Raw genomic sequence first — 14,473 nt, 5'->3', positions numbered from 1 at the left:
GTCTGAAACCATCCCTGTTTCCAATTACAAATGGGAATATAGCTTGAAGGAGGAAGGCACCATCTCTCATATTGAAACTTCCTGCTGGTTTCTGTACATTGAGCTCTCCACCTGTTTCCTTTCAGGACTGGTCAACAGAAATGAGGCAAAATGGAGAGAGGTGCGCAGGTTCACATTATCCACCCTGCGGGAATTTGGGATGGGAAAGAAAACAATGTCTGAGAGGATACAAGAGGAAGCCCTTTGCCTGGTAGAAGAATTGGTGGCCACACAAGGTACTCTTGAGCCATATTCCAGGCACGGCTGGAAGAAGCGGACCATTTGGATCCCTTCCAGGCCTCATCATGGGACTGATACTGCCTTGGCCGCACTGTTTGATGATCTCTAGCGGGCTAGGGACAAAGGTGAGAGCTGTTTCCTAGTTCTGCTGGATCTCTCAGCGGCGTTTGATACCATTGACCATAACATCCTTCTGGACCGTCTTGAGGGGCTGGGAGCTGGGGGCACTGTCATACAGTGGTTCCGCTCCTTTCTCCTGGGCCATGTTCAGAAAGTGGTGGTGGGGGATGAGTGTTCCGACCCCTGCGCTCTCACTTGTGGGGTGCCTCAGGGTTCTGTCCTCTCCCCCATGCTTTTCAACATCTACATGCAGCCGCTGGGAGAGATCATCAGGGGGTTTGGGCTGGGTGTTCAGCAGTATGCGGATGATACCCAGCTCTACCTCTCTTTCAAATCAGAACCAGTGAAGGCGTTGAAGGTCCTGTGTGAGTGCCTGGAGGCGGTTGGAGGTTGGATGGCAGCTAACAGATTGAGGTTGAATCCTGACAAGACAGAAGTACTGTTTTTGGGAGACAGGAGGCGGGCAGGTGTGGAGGATTCCCTGGTCCTGAATGGGGTAACTGTGCCCCTGAAGGACCAGGTGCGCAGCCTGGGAGTCATTTTGGACTCGCAGCTGTCCATGGAGGTAGTGGCGCCCTCCCTGTGGAATGCCCTCCCACCAGATGTCAAAGAGAATAACAACTACCAGACTTTTAGAAGACATCTGAAGGCAGCCCTGTTTAGGGAAGCTTTTAATGTATGATGTATTACAGTTTGTTTGTTTTTTAAATTGGAAGCCATCCAGAGTGGCTGTGGAAGCCCAGCCAGATGTTGTTGGTGATTGTAATTTGTCTCCTCTTACTTCAGACTGATTTTAATTCTCTCTTTAAATATTGGGCAAGCTTTATATTCTTTTTGGGTGTAATGGTTCTATAATTAATTTGTTTTTAAAGCTAAGCTAGGGAATTTTTCTCACCTACTTGGCTGTTGAGACAGATAAGAAGGTAGTTCTTTCTCTCTCCTCCCATTGTCCTCCTGCCCTTGTGGCATCTGTCATGCTGATGCAGGGTGTAAGTACTAGAATTGGGAGTTACGTATACGAAATGCAAACCACTCACTTGCAAAATGCAACCATTGTGTGTTGATCCAGATTTCTAACTAGACCAGTACTCAAAATGGTTTGCAACCAATCTTTCTCACCCCTGCCGTTTTCTCCCTTTATAATGAAAACAAAACAAAAGATCTTGCTATTGCAAAGGGAGGGAATCAGAAGTGAGATGGGGAAACCCAATTTATTGCCAGGCCAGAAGACTGCCATTTCCACAATGCCATATCAAATATTTATCTATTTACCTATCTATCTCTTTTTTAAAATAATTTTTATTCCATTACCATATTAGAATAAATCACAAAACACTGAATACTTAAACATTAGATTTCACATATACGTACATAGGTTGGTGGTTCGAACCCAAGCAGGGACAGCTATGAGTGGGGTTCCAGCATTGCAGCGGGTTGGACTAGATGACCCTCGGCTTCCCATTTCTATATTTCTATGATTCTGTGATCCTCAGACTTAAACTGTACTTCTTTATTACTAAATATAATAAATATCAGAAGGTGTCATGTACAAGGAATTTAAGTACCCTTAAATTCCAGGGAGATGCCAAAAGGAAAATATATCAGTTTTGCCATAAAGGCAAAAAAAACAGCAAAAAAAAAAAAGCCCCAGAGTGGCTGGGACAACCCAGTCAGATGGAAGGGGTATTACCACTACTACTACTACTACTACCAACTTGCCAGGCCCCACTCACTGTATCTTGTTTTTCTTGCAGGGCAGGCCTTTGACCCAAGAAGAAGATTCACATGTGCTGTTTCAAATGTCCTCTCTTCAGTTGTCTTTGGGAATCGGTTTGACTACAAAGATCCAGTGCTGCTGGAGAACCTGCGTATTGTGCAGGACTTCATGGGCTACATCCGTACTTTATCAATGCAGGTATGTTGTTCCTGTTGGGATACTGCCAGGGAGACAAAGTCCATCTGAGCCCCCAAGCTCCTGCCGGACGATCCATCGATCTCCCGTAGACACGCAGTATCAGCAATCAGCAACACAAAGCCTCAAGAATAGATTGCCACATTCTTAGGCTGGTGCACACTCTATCAGCAGAATTCACACAGCAAAAGATGCACAGCAGGAGAGCATATTTACAGTTTATTTAGCGTTGGTCAGAACCATGACCGCCTGCATCGGTATGTTCAGGCAAGAAAGCAAGAAAGAAACGAAAGCAACGACACAACAGAAACATCCTGTGAGACAGGAAATACGCAGGCTGTGACACAAACATCCTGCTCCCTTTTAAGGTGGAACGGAAATATCCTAACAGTTCCTTCTGCATGCTGAACCTGGGGGTCTTTCTTCCACCTCTGTGTTTCTACTGATAACTATTTCTGCACTGAAACAGGCATGCTTTCTCAAATTTACTTATGTCACCAGCAGGGATGTAAAATGTGGTTCAATTCATCTCAGTGTGATCTGTTACAGGCCGTTCTCCCACATAACAAACTGCACTCCAATTCAGTTCTTCACCCCAGTGGCATGTCTTTACGCAAATAATGCCAAAAATATCATCACATTTTTGTTAACGTTGTAAGTTTACATAAAATGCCGTGTTTGAATGCTGTAACCTTAAGCAAAAAAGTTGCACTCTGACAAAAGCATTAGAGAAGGCTCCTATTTTTCCATTGGAGTGAGATAAGTGACCTGATGACTTATTTCTGGATACATGAGTGGCAGAGCTCTCACAGCAGGAAGCTGAAACTTGAAAAGTCTCTCTGTGTGCTTGTTGGACACGACGACTACTACTACTACTACTACTACTACTACTGGCAGTAGAAGCAGCAGCAGCAGCAGCAGCAGCAGCAGCAGCAAAGAAGTTCTTTAAGGATGAAGAAGCTCAGGATCTCCTTCTGGGACCAAAGAGTGGAAGATTTAGTGAACTCCATAAAGGACTGACCCTATTGCTTGTTTGCAATGTCTTACTTTGTTATTTTGCAACATTTATTTTATTGTAACTAGTTTTTAAGACTGTTCTGCAGTAAAGCTTTGAGGTGCATTCATTTCTAAATAAGGTCTAGATCAGGGATTCTGCTGAATAACTCTAACAGTTGCCACCTCTGGGACTTCTGCTTGAGGCGCCATGGAAGATGGCTGAAAATTCAATTGCTCCGGCTCTCACGGGGTAATTAGAGGCTGAGATGGGAGTGATCAGCCTCCCAAAATCTTCCCGGGGGTACGGAAAGACAGAGTCTCATCTACGGATACCCAACAAACCAGTCCCAAATTTGGAAGGAAGGAGGAGCTGGCGAATCAAGTTCCATTTCTTAAGATGAAAAATTGGATTTAAGTTTTGGACACGCTTCAAGTGAGGAGGGAGGAATTACTCTGCTAATTAACCCAGCCAATGAGGTGCCAATAAAGACTGAGTGGATTAACATCTAAGTTGGTATGTTGGAACGGAAAGAAAAGAGGGCCGGAGCCTCTCTTATTACTGTACTTTGCTTTATTATATTATTTGGCAAAAAAACCCAACAAAAAACATCAACAACAAACCAGAAGAACCATTTAGATTATCTATAACAAGTGAGGTTGGAAAGTTTTGTATTTGTTGATATAATATGGCTCTAAAACTATAAACTATGTGGAAATAATAATGCTATATAATTAAGACTTTCTATCTTTGACTTGCTTGGAAGAGGATAAAAAATTCTCCAATTTGTTGACATCAGACAGAAGCAGGATCTCTTTAGCCACTGGAGAGACGTTAAAAAACCCAGGACGGTTTCCTGGTATCTATGTGGGAGCTGTGTCGCACTTTCAATTTGGAAATCTGCCATGTTTGGAAGTCAAGACTGGGCTGCAGAATTACAAATATTAATAGGGGGAGGTGAGCCTTTAATATGTCATTATATTTGTGTTTCCAGTTTGATTTGGTAAATCTCCCCTGGAAAGGCTAATGTTTGATGCAACCGGTCTGGGAAAATTACCGAGCAGACGCTTAGACTTGATTTTATCAGAACTTAGTGAAGATGGAGGCTGCCAGCAGTGAAAAGACCTTTGGATTGATTTGGCAAAAACACCAGTGTGTGAGGAGATGCTGCGAACTTATAGAGGGGAATCATAAAAATAAAATCCACACAGAAACACATCATTGTTTGTTTTTAACTTGCTTGTGGGAACAACTCAGAGGCTGCGAAAGAATGAAGGTTAACAACAGAAAGAATTAGAGGAACCATCAGAAATGACTATGAAAAGCAGTAGAAGTATGAGATGATCAGAACTCTCCAAACTTGAGGCATGGAAAGTCTGGTGAAAACAAACCTTGCAGAGATATATGCAGAGATCATTTTAGAAACAGGGTCCCTTCCCAATGTGTAGGTCATGTAACCTCCAAAAGCCACATTAATTTAATAACCTCTGAATGAGAGAGAGGCAAATACAGTTTATCTCATTTCTCATTCATCTCATTTATGATTGCATTTTATCTAATTTCCTCATTTTCCCATTGTTTCTGTTCCAGATTTATAATTTACTCCCAGGAATAATGGCTTACTTACCTGGACAGCACACAAAGATATTAGCAGACTGTGAAAAAATGAAGGCCTTAATTCATGAGAGAGTGGAGTCCCACAGGAGGACACTGAATCCTCAGAATCTCCGTGACTATATTGATTGCTTCCTTATCAGGTCAGAGAAGGTAGGGAGATCCACAACTTTCTTTCCCTACATTTCTGAGAGGCCCCTCATTTGTAGTTAATTTGAAACTGTCCCTCATTGTTGTTGCACCCCCTCATTCTGAACCATTGTCCCTCTCTTGGCTTTGGTGGCTGCTAAAGTCCATCTCCAAACTAATCTCAGATGGAAACATCTGTCCTCCAGTTTATTTAGACATCAACCCAGGCAGCAGAAACGCAGCTGACCAAAGTGAAATCATACATGAGATTGTGGGCTGAAATCCCCCCCCCCACGCTGGTTCTTAATGGTGTCTTTATATTCAACAATATCTTTATATTGCAATAAGCAATGTACATCTTGTGTTTGAAGTTAACACAGTTCATTCCATTTATAGCCTTGAGAAGACAAGGTCATGACAGACCAGACCACCAAGGTTATTGTGTGGAATAGGATGAGATGTTTCAATTTCTCCACCCTCCTTTACCTTCTGCCTTGTTTACAGAAACAAACCAATCCTGAGAATATCTACAGCACCGAAGAGCTTGTCCAGTGCGTGTTTGGTCTCTTTATTGCCGGGACATCAAACTCAAGCAGTGCCTTGGTCTTCAGCCTCCTTTTGATGGCTAAATTTCTTTTTTTCTTTTTTTTATAAATATTTATTGAAATTTTCAAAAAATAAAGAAAAAACATAAAAAAACAATTAAAGACACATAAAATTTAAATTTCTTACTGTCAATGACCAATTTCCTTGACTTCCCCACACCTCCCCTTCTTGTATTCCAGTTCCAATTGTATTCCAGGTCAGCAAGTTCTTGTCCCCAAACTTTACCTTATTTTCTCTAATTCATTTTAGTTAACCAATTTTAACTTATAAACCTCAATCTTTTAACATCAATACTTATTCTTAAAAATCTTTTTCTAAGGTCGGCCCCAATTCCCTTCCCCGAATTCCCCAGTTTATGTTAGTGGCAAAACAAAATTAAATGAAACAGAATATAATTGTACACCCTTTGGATTCCCAAAGCCCCACCACCCCCTTTCCCGGTTTCGAACCCCAACAAAAAGTAAAACTTCCGGGTTAGTGGAGTTTGTAACCTGAAGCGTTTTTAACCTGAGGTACCACTGTATACTTTTATAAACATTCACTCTCTTCTACCGATTAAATTGAGGGGATTTTTATTCTCTCAAGTATACATGGCTTCTTGATTTCAGTTTAACTACAAATAGGGCTGGGCAATATCTGGTTTTCAACATTACGAAATATCACCAGCTAAATATTGCAATATACCGATATATCACAATGTCTGAAATAAGGATGGAGCTATGTAGAGGCATTGGCTGGCTTCATGGTTTTCCCCACATTGTGATTTTGCATGGCACGCGTACGTGCACACACACACCATGATTCACAATATATTGCCAGGTCAAAAATTATGAAACTGACAGCACAATATGGACTTCAAACTGGTTTTGGACGCTATATGAATATATTGCACAGCCCTAAATACTAATAGGGATGAGAGTGGATTTCATTTTCATTTTCTTTTTTTTAAAAAAACAATTCTTATTGAATTTTCAAATTATAAAAACAAATTTTCCACAAATCTTAATTGAACGATTTATATATCCATATTTCTCCCCTCCCCTCTCTTTGGCTTTCCCCGTATTTCTGTATTGATTTATTAGACAAATTCTATACCCTGATGATTTTACCTCTTATATAGTTGTGAAAGTTTAGTCAAAACCTGCCAATGGGTCCTAATCTTTATACTGTCTTTTTATACAGTTTATAAATGGTTGCCACTCCTTTTTGAAATCGATGTTGTCTCTCTCATGTATCCTCTCTGTCAGCTTAGCCAGTACTGCAAAGTCCACAAGTTTGGCTTGCCATTCTTCCTTTGTTGGCATTTTCTCTGTTTTCCATACTTGTGCTAATAAAATTCTTGCTGCTGTTGTTGCATACAGAAACAATCTCCAATTTCCCTCTCTTATATCATGATCTAAAATTCCGAGCAGGAAAGATTCTGGTTTTTTAACATAGGTTTTTTTCAACATTTTTTTTCAATTCATTATATATCATTTGCCAATATTCTTTAACCTTCTTGCATTCCCACCATACATGAAAGAAAGTACCATCTTTCTCTTTACATCTCCAACATATCTTAGATCCTGTTTTATACATTTTTGCTTTTTTTTCTGGTGTGATATACCATCTATATATCATTTTCAAATAATTTTCTCTTAATAATATACAATCTGTAAACTTTAAATTTGTTTTCCATAATTTTCCCATTCCTCCAACTGTATTATTATGCCCAACATCCTGAACCCATTTTATTTGTGTCGATTTTACCATCTTAATTAAAGTCTCTCCATATAACAAAATGTTATATGCTTTCTTCAGTAATTTGGTGTTTCTCTCCAAAATTTCCTTTTGGAAGTTTGAGATAGTTAGCACCCCTGGACAAGGCAGAAATTGAACAGGCTAATCCAGATATTCTCGGACATCAGCTCCCATCATCCCAGCTAGTAGCTGCTAGCAGGTTGCATGGGTGATAATGTGTTGCTATCCTCACTTTTCAATGCCACACATTGCCAGTTATTCAATGCCAATTATTCACAGTAAATAGAACACAAGTAAAACAAGGCTGCAAAAATGAATGGAATGTCAAGTGATAATACCTTTACAAGTGTGTGTGAAGCAGATACTGCAAAACAGTAAATTACCTGAATTATGAATTAAGGCTGTGACAGTAATTTTGAAATATAATAAGGATCCTAAATAAATGAAATACTATGTCAATATATTTTGTTTTTCTTTTACAGAAGATATCTTTAGGAAGAAATCCATTTTTCAGTGTACCAAAAATAAATTGCCTCTTTTATTGTTTAAAGCAGTCTTGGGGGGGGGGGGGAGTCCAACTGATTTTGGTGTTCTAAAGTTAATATTGCAGGCTGAATTACTATTACAGGCAAGAATTATTGTTAGTGCCTTGGCATCTATATTAATTACAGAATTAGCTTATAAATTGCCCAGCTGGCTTGGTCTTTACCAGGCTTGGAAATAACAGAGATATGAGCATCCTTCCTTCCATATACATGGCAAAGAAGAGTGGGAATATAAATTCAATCAATCAATAAAAATGTATTGTGTGAGGGGAGTGCATAAAGTGTCAGATGTGTAGTGGTTTCAGAAATCTGGAAATAGAGCTCTCAATGTTGTTTTTTATTACAACAAAAGTTCAACAGTAAATTGATGAGGTGAGAGGTGCCAACCATGTCCCTGGCATGGAAGATAGGGTGAAGATGCCCTATACCAATGCTGTTGTCCATGAGGTTCAATGATATGAAGAAGAGAGCCTTGAGAGCTTACCACAGGACACAATGTGCTGTACAGAATTCCAGGGTTACATTATCCCTCAGGTGTGTTTCACACATGGATTGATCAGATTACTACAGAGAGGGAAACGGGAAGATTTATCATCACCCAAATGGCCTTGATATCCCAAAGTCCCAGACAGTGTGGATACAATATATGGTGATTCTCCACTTCAACCCCATTCATGGTGATTTTTCAGAATGCTGTGCAACGACTTGTTTTTATGCTAGAGAACCAGTTTTAAAAATCACTTTCTGACAAAAGAGACAGTGATATCTTCCATCATGAAAGAAAGCTGTTTCCTATTATATTTATGAGTACTGTAATCTGCATCTTCTCCCTGATGGGAACTGCTGTTTGTCCACTGTTCACAACTTTGCACTTTGACTCTCACCATTGGGAGACTCCAAAAAAGATTAACCCGGTCATTTCTTAGAGGAGAAGGGTCAATTCCAAAAATAAAAAATAAATGCCTTCATGACTTTTTTCTGCAGGTGACCTGATGGGCCCAGGTTCTCATGTTGTCCGATTGGGGTTGGTGGCCTATGTGTGGGTGGGATTGGGGTGCTGGGAGAAATCTGGTGGTTCTAGGACAGGCATAGGCAAACTCAGCCCTCCAGATGTTTTGGGACTACAACTCCCATCATCCCTAGCTAACAGGACCAGTGGTCAGGGATGATGGGAGTTGTAGTTCCAAAAAATCTGGAGGGCCGAGTTTGCCTATGCCTGTTCTAGGAGATAAATAAATGCCATTAAACTAGCTCTTCCAGTCCCTCACACTCACAGTTCAGCTCAAAATTTGTTAACTGTTATACGTGTCTCAAGAAATCCACACATATGTGCGCTGTACACATGAGCTTTAAGCATTCTTGCAAGAGGGAAATCTTTTATGTGGTGCAACCATGTCCCACCCTGGACAAGTAGCTACACTCTGAAAGGCTTCCAACACATATAAAAAGCTATACAAGTCTGCTTTCAGATGCCTTCTAAAGATTCTAAAGATCAGACGTTCAGTGTGATCTTGTGACAAAAGATAAGTAGAAAGAATGTGGTCAGTGGCTCCCAGAATATTTGTAGTAGGTAGAACAGGAGTACTGCGAGGTGCCTTCCTACACTCATTCAACACCTCTCAGTTTCACATAAGAGTAGTAGCCCTAGATATCAGGTATTAAAAGTTTTCTTAGCATGGCAAACGAGAAGAGCCTTAGACCTTTCATTTTTTTTTATATATAAAATTTTTATTGGCTTTTCAACATATATTATAAGACATTACACACAACAAACACAAACAAACAAACATATAAACATGTATAATTTCATGAATTTTTTTCTTGTACCCAATTTCAACGACTTCCCCATGCCTCCCTTTTCTGCATCCCTATTTTAAACTTTTTCAGCAACCCCTGATCTGAATTGCTTATAAATTCCTTTCTTTAACCCTTTTCTTTCCTCTTGTCCAATCATTTATCTCTGCAAATCTGCTATGCTTTACCCATGACATTTTAACACTCACTAATTTTACAACAATTTTTAAGATAAAATTTGAATTTCTTCCAATCTTCTTCCACCGTCTCTTTCCCTTGGTCACGGATTCTGCCCGTCATCTCTGCCAGTCCCATGTAGTCGATCACCTTCGTCTGCCACTCTTCCAGTGTGGGTAGTTCTTGTGTCTTCCAATACTTTGCTAATAGAACTCTTGCTGCTGTTGTAGCATACATAAAAAACGTCCTATCTTTCTTTGACACCAATTGGCCTACCATGCCCAGGAGAAAAGCCTCTGGTTTCTTATGAAAGGTACACTTAAGCACCTTCTTAATTTCATTATAAATCATTTCCCAGAAGGCCTTAATCCTTGGGCACGTCCACCAAAGGTGATAGAAAGTACCTTCAGTTTCATTACATTTCCAACATTTATTATTGGGCAAATGGTAGATTTTTGCTAGCTTGACTGGGGTCATGTACCACCTATAAATCATTTTCATAATATTCTCTTTTAGGGCATTACATGCCGTAAACTTCATTCCGGTGGTCCATAACTGTTCCCAGTCAGCAAACATAATATCATGTCCAATGTCCTGTGCCCATTTAATCATAGCTGATTTAACCGTTTCATCCTGTGTGTTCCATTTCAACAGCAGGTTGTACATTCTTGACAGATTCTTAGTATTGGGTTCTAACAATTCTGTTTCTAACTTTGACTTTTCCACCTGGAAGCCGATTTTCCTGTCCTGTTTAAATACTTCATTTATCTGGTAATAATGAAGCCAATCTCTTACTTTAGACTTCAGTTTCTCATAACTCTGTAATTTCACATTTCCACCTTCTTGTTCTATAATTTCCCAATATTTTGGCCATTTAGATTCCATATTAAGTTTTTTGACTTCCTTAGCCTCCATTGGTGACAACCACCTAGGGGTTTTATTTTCCCACAAATCTTTATAACGAATCCAAACATTGTATAATGCTTTCCTAACAATATGGTTTTTGAAACCTTTGTGAGTTTTTACCTTGTCATACCATATATATGCATGCCAACCAAACCTATTATTGAACCCTTCTAAGTCCAAAATGTCTGTGTTCTCAAGAAGTAGCCAATCTTTCAGCCAGCAAAAAGCTGCTGCTTCATAGTACAGTTTTAAGTCCGGCAGGGCAAACCCCCCTCTTTCCTTTGCATCAGTTAATATCTTAAATTTTATTCTGGGCTTTTTGCCCTGCCAGACAAATCTAGATATATCTTTCTGCCACTTCTTGAAACAGTCCATTCTGTCCAGAATCTGCAATGTTTGAAACAAAAACAGCATTCTTGGCAAAACATTCATCTTGATAACAGCAATTCGACCTAACAAGGAAAGTCTCAAATTCGACCATATTTCTAAATCTTTCTTAATTTCTGTCCAACATTTCTCATAATTATCTTTAAATAAGTTCACATTCTTAGTTGTTAAATTAACCCCCAGATATTTCACTTTATTTGCTACCATTAATCCAGTTTCACTCTGAAACTTCTCTCTTTCCTCCACTGTTAGATTTTTCCCCAGTACCTTTGTTTTTTGTTTGTTTAGCTTAAAACCTGCTACTCGACCAAAAACTTGTATTATCTCCAAAACTCTTTTAGTACTAGTGTCTGGCTCTTGCAAAGTTAATACTAAATCATCTGCGAACGCTCTCAACTTATATTGTTTAGCTCCGACCTGAATCCCTTTAACCAGCTGGTCCCCTCTAATCATATTTAATAACACCTCCAGAACAGATATGAAAAGTAATGGGGATATTGGGCACCCCTGTCGTGTCCCTTTTTCAATAGCAATTTCCTCAGTAACCACATTATTTACAATTAGTTTTGCTTTTTGTTCAGAATAGATTGCACCTATACCATTCTCAAAACCCTGGCCTACCCCCATTCCTTTGAGATTCTTTTTCATAAAACTCCAAGAGATATTGTCAAAGGCTTTCTCAGCGTCCACAAATATTAATACTGCCTTCGTATTAATATTGTTTTCGAGCAACTCCATAATGTCTATTATATTTCTCACATTGTCAGATAAGTGTCTTCCCGGGAGAAAGCCGGCCTGGTCTTTATGAATCTCACCCACCAAAACCCTCTTCAATCTTTTTGCCAAAATGTCTGCAAAAATTTTGTAATCCACATTGAGCAATGATATAGGGCGGTAGTTCTTAATCTGGTTCTTTTCAGTCTCAGATTTTGGTATAAGTGTAATGTATGCTTCTTTCCACGATTCAGGTGCCTTCTTCCCCTCTAAAATTTCATTGCAGACTTCCTTAAACGGTTGAATCAACCAATCTTTCAAAACTTTGTAGTATCTGGAAGTCAAGCCATCTGGTCCTGGAGATTTTCCCAATTTCATATTTTGAATGGCTCCCTCTATTTCTTGCTCAGTTATTTTCTGGTTCAAAGTCACTTTACTTTGTTCAGATATTTTTTGTAATCCATATTTTTTAAGAAATTCTTCTATCTCTTTTTCATCCACCGGCCCTTGTGCATAAAGTTTTCTGAAATAACTCTGAAAGCAGTTTCTAATCTCATTTGGCCTGAAAATGTTCTTTCCTTCAACCTCTAAGCTTGTAACCATATTCAACTTTTGTCTTTTCTTCAATTGCCATGCCAGAAGTTTCCCACATTTATCTGCCGATTCAAATGTCTTTTGTCTCATTTGTTTTATTTTCCATTCTATCTCCTGATTCATCAATTCCATATACTGTCTCTGATAAAACTTTATTTCTCTTAAAATTTCATGAGACTTTGGCTTTAATCTCAATTTCTTTTCACCTTCTTTTATTCTTTCCAAAATCTTATCTTTCTTTTCATTCTGTCTCTTCTTTTTTAAAGTATTCTGCTGTATCAAGAATCCTCTCATAACGGCTTTACTTGCGTCCCAAATTGTTCTTTTCTCCACCTCTGTTTTCAGATTTATCTCAAAATAGTCCTTCATAGTTTTCTGGGCCTTTCTGTACACCTCTTCATCTCTAAATAGGGAGTCATTCATCCTCCATCTGAAGGAACCAGCTGTTGTTATGTTCATTTCCATCTTTACGGCGTTATGGTCGGAGCAAGTCTTTGGGCAGATTTCCACTTTTTTTATCTTGGGTGCCATCCCACTAGTTACCCAAATTTGGTCGATTCTGGTCCAGGTCATTTTTGCTTCTGAGAAGAAAGTTCCCTCTCTCTCCAGAGGGTTTCTTGTTCTCCAAATGTCAATCAAGTCCATATTATCTGTCATTTCAAAAAAAGTCTTAGGTAGTCTCCCATCCTTAGAAACCACCTGTCTTAGTGCTTTGTCCATATTTGTAGAGACCACTCCATTCATATCTCCCATCATAATTACATTGTAATCCAAATAGTCCATTAATGTCCCATGTAATTTCTTAAAGAACTCTGACTTCCCTTCATTCGGAGCATAAATCCCAATTATCAATAATTTTTCTCCTTGGACCTGTATTTCAATTGCCAAATATCTTCCTTGTTCATCTTTAAACATCAACTTAGGTGTCAATTTTTCCTTAGCATAAATCACCACTCCTCTTTTTTTCACTTTGTCTGATGAGATAAATTCCTGTCCCAATCTTTTATTAACAAGTAATTTTCTATGTGTTCTAGTCACGTGGGTTTCTTGTAAACAAATCAAGTCCAATTGTTCCTTTTTTAAAATATGAAAAACCTCACGTCTTTTTCTGGGGAGGTTCAATCCGTTACAATTCCAACTTAAAAATTGTAAAGCCATCTTGTTGTTTACTTAGTTGCTCCTCCAACTGCCCCCAACAGTTGTTCTTCCTTTGTCGGAGTTTTAAGTCCAAATGTCAAGTTCGAAATGTCCGCTAAGTCCTTTGCCTCAGTAGTCAGGTCCACCACTTCCTTCACGAGGTCCTCTTCGTTTCTTTCCAGAAATTGTTCTTTGTCTTGCAATGTTTTTATTTTGGTTTTTTCCCCTTTGTAATTAAAAGACAAGCCTTGTGGGAACTCCCATCTATATATTATATTGTTCTTCTTCAGCAAAGTGGTCAGGTCCTTATAGTAAGTTCTCGCTTCCAAGATGTATTTAGGAATATCCTTGTAAATCTGCACAAAGGAATTTTCAATCTCAAGAGATCTTTGATATTGTAAACTTAGTATTTTATCTCTCTCCTCCTTAGATCTCAAAGTTATCAGGCAGTCCCTTGAATTCTTTCTGTTTTGTTTTCTGCCCAGTCTGAAGGCCGTAACTATCTTGAATTCCTCCTCTTTCAAATTTACTTGCCAAAATTCCGAAAATTCTTTTGTGAGGAACTCTGCCAAATTGTCCTGTTCGCTTTCTGGGACTGATCTCAATCTCAGATTCCTCTCCTTTCTCTGAAGTTCCAATAAAGACAGGGCCGCCTCATGCTCCTCCAGTTTTTTACAAACTGGTGCTAACTTTACTTGTGTGGATTCTGCAATGGTTTTTGCCTCTTCAGCAGTCTTACGAATTACAACATTTTCTTCGATTAATTTATTTATAGTCTCTGTATTGGATGTAACACTTTTGGTATTTAAATCTAGCTTCTCTGAT

The 14,473-nt window shown here is 39.1% G+C and overlaps 1 pseudogene; it reads left to right on the top strand.

Annotated features, from left to right (window-relative positions):
• The window catches only part of LOC128403596 (cytochrome P450 2C20-like), a 36,363-nt pseudogene that overhangs the window by 3,697 nt on the left and 18,193 nt on the right, over window positions 1-14,473 (top strand).

Source organism: Podarcis raffonei, chromosome 2 (assembly GCF_027172205.1).
Source record: "Podarcis raffonei isolate rPodRaf1 chromosome 2, rPodRaf1.pri, whole genome shotgun sequence".
NCBI classification, from domain to species: domain Eukaryota; kingdom Metazoa; phylum Chordata; class Lepidosauria; order Squamata; family Lacertidae; genus Podarcis; species Podarcis raffonei.
Note: the sequence above shows the minus strand (reverse complement) of the source record. Positions and strands in the feature narration are given on the sequence as shown.